The sequence below is a fragment of the Lactuca saligna genome, chromosome 4 (genome assembly GCF_052625555.1).
Source record: "Lactuca saligna cultivar CGN05327 chromosome 4, ASM5262555v1, whole genome shotgun sequence".
NCBI lineage: Eukaryota > Viridiplantae > Streptophyta > Magnoliopsida > Asterales > Asteraceae > Lactuca > Lactuca saligna.
In genome coordinates, this window is record NC_136420.1 from 296,012,411 (window position 1) to 296,015,045 (window position 2,635).

The window sequence follows — 2,635 nt, forward strand, 5'->3', positions numbered from 1 at the left end:
CTTCAATTCCACGTTAAAAAGTACGAAAATTATATTATAATGCTTCAACCTTACATTATATATAATATTCTATATAGTGTTGCTGAATACTATAACACTAAATTAAATATAGTGTTACATTATTCATCAACACTAAATATAGTGTTGACGTTTCATTTGTAGAATTTAGTAATTTTGAACTTAGTTATATTTTGTTTATTTTATATAACTATATTATTTATATAATAACGTTATTTGTGTTATCATAATACTAGATTCATCCTATATTTATTGTTTATTTTTTACTTTTTTACTTTTTATTTTTTAATTTTGATCTTAAATATTTTTATTTTTGATATATAATAGTTGATGCAAAATATATAAATGATTTGTATTTTAAATGTTTTTCATTTTTATAAGTTTAATCAAATAATATATAACATAAATAAAAATATTTAAAATCAAAGTTGAATAAAAAATTTAAAAGTCAAAAGTGGACAATAAAAATGAAACGGAGAAAATATATAATAACATTATTTGTGTTATCATATTTAATAAAACCGTTTACGAATATTATGTTCATAAATATTTAATAATATAATTTATTAAGTATTTGTAATAAAAGTATATTAGTCAAGTTTATAAAAACCTAATAAATATAAGGGTTGTTTATATAAAATTATTAAAATTGGATAAAATTAAATATACATAGAATATTTTTTTAGTATTAAATATAGTGTAATGAACCGAAAGAATTTAGTGTTCACATTATCTTTTAGTGTTCACATTATCTTTTACACTATAATTATAAATATAAATTATAACTATATTGTAAAAAATAGTATTAATGGTCGGAAGATGGTTTAAATATGTAAAAACTGATGACCGTTGTTTAATGATTTTGTGGAGATGGAAGTGGCCGTTGATTTTGAGGATCCCGTTTAAACAACAAAAATATAATCATAAATATAATATTTTTATGTATAAATAAAATTTGTTAATAATAAGATAAATTAATAAATGTTATACAAACAATAAAAAGAATGATAATATGGCATGTAAATCCGTTTTTTCTTTTGAAAGCAAACAGTGAATTTTATTGGATTTTAGATTCAAATCTCTTCAAAAGTTTTCAAATACCACAAACCACCAAATGTCCCGAGAAGTAATTTTATTGGATGGACTTTGAAGTTTGAAGTTTGAAAAAATGACAGAATATAATTGTTTATTTATTAAAAATTCAAATTTTATTTAAAAAATAATCAAATACATTTTAAAACTTGGTCAACAAAAGCCGAACGTTTTCATTGTAAGAAAGACTACATCCACCAAGAATCACATTCCATGGTTTGTAAATATTTTTTTTCAGAACATGGTATTAATAAATTAGTAATATACTAAAATGCAAGTTGCTGGAATAGCTCAGTTGGTTAGAGCGTGTGGCTGTTAACCACAAGGTCGGAGGTTCAAGCCCTCCTTCTAGCGTTTTATTTTCTTTATCTTTCTTACTTTTCTCATTATCTTTCTTTCTAGCATTAGTATATATTATTTACTCATAAATATTTTTATTTTAAGAAAATGCAAAACCAATTATTTTCGGAAGAGTTTAAGGTGAATTTGGTCCCTCACCTAAACGCAACTACATAAATTCCCTTGAAGCTTTATAAAATAACATATTTTAAAATAAATTAAATTAAAACTTTGTAAAATAACCTGAATTTTGAGTAAATTACACGAATTGTCCCTATGGTTTGAAGTAATTTATACGTTTTGTTCCTAACTTATTATTTTTTTTTAACTCGGTAGGTCTTTAGTATTTGTTTTTGTTACACGTTTAATCCATACTGTTTGCTTTTGTTACGCACTTAGTCCATATCTTACTTAAAAAAACTATTATTTAAATAGAGAAAAATGATAGGATAAGTAAGATAAGGTGATGGGGTGGAGTTGGGGGTCTGTTTATTTAAATCAATTAAAAACTCAATGGCAAAATAGTTTTTTTAGGTAAGATAGAAACCAAACACGTAACAAAAACAAACAATAGAAACGTTTCGAATTAAAAAAAAATAAATTAGAAATCAAATATACAAATTATTCTAAACCATAAGTACGATTCTTATAAATTACTCACTCAAATTTTTTTTTTTTTATGGTGGGGGCCGTCCTCTCCACAGCTGATCATGTGTTTTCATGTAGTCATCCTCAACGACATCAATTACTGTGACTTTTTGACTTTGCTGTTAACCAAACAATTCCATCCACCCACCCACACAACCCTTTCTTATTAAGTTATTGTCATACGAACTCCCTTCTCATCCTTTATAGACCAGGACCTTCTCGTACCACCGATGACACCACTGTTTTCCTGTACGATAAAACCAAAAGCTAAATTCATAGATTAAAATGAAAACAAAATGCCAAAACAATAACATCAAAATGACATTCAAAATCAATAAACGAAATCCAAATTTTAAAGGACATGTACATAATTTGAAGAGTCACAAACAGTAACACACAATAAATCCACAAACAGAATTAGTTTGTTTTTATTTCAAATGTTATAAATATTATAAAGAAGGCAAGCTAGAGGGTAGCAAAGAGGGAAATTAAATTGTTTCCTAGTTTCTATGTCAACAAATGTTCCTAGACAAAAAAA

The 2,635-nt window shown here is 24.9% G+C and overlaps 1 non-coding gene across 1 annotated transcript; it reads left to right on the forward strand.

The window, feature by feature from the left end:
- Positions 1 to 1,390: 1,390 nt before the first annotated feature.
- Positions 1,391 to 1,464, forward strand: TRNAN-GUU (transfer RNA asparagine (anticodon GUU)). The gene has a single exon. It is a non-coding gene; the product is annotated as a tRNA-Asn (tRNA).
- Positions 1,465 to 2,635: the final 1,171 nt, after the last annotated feature.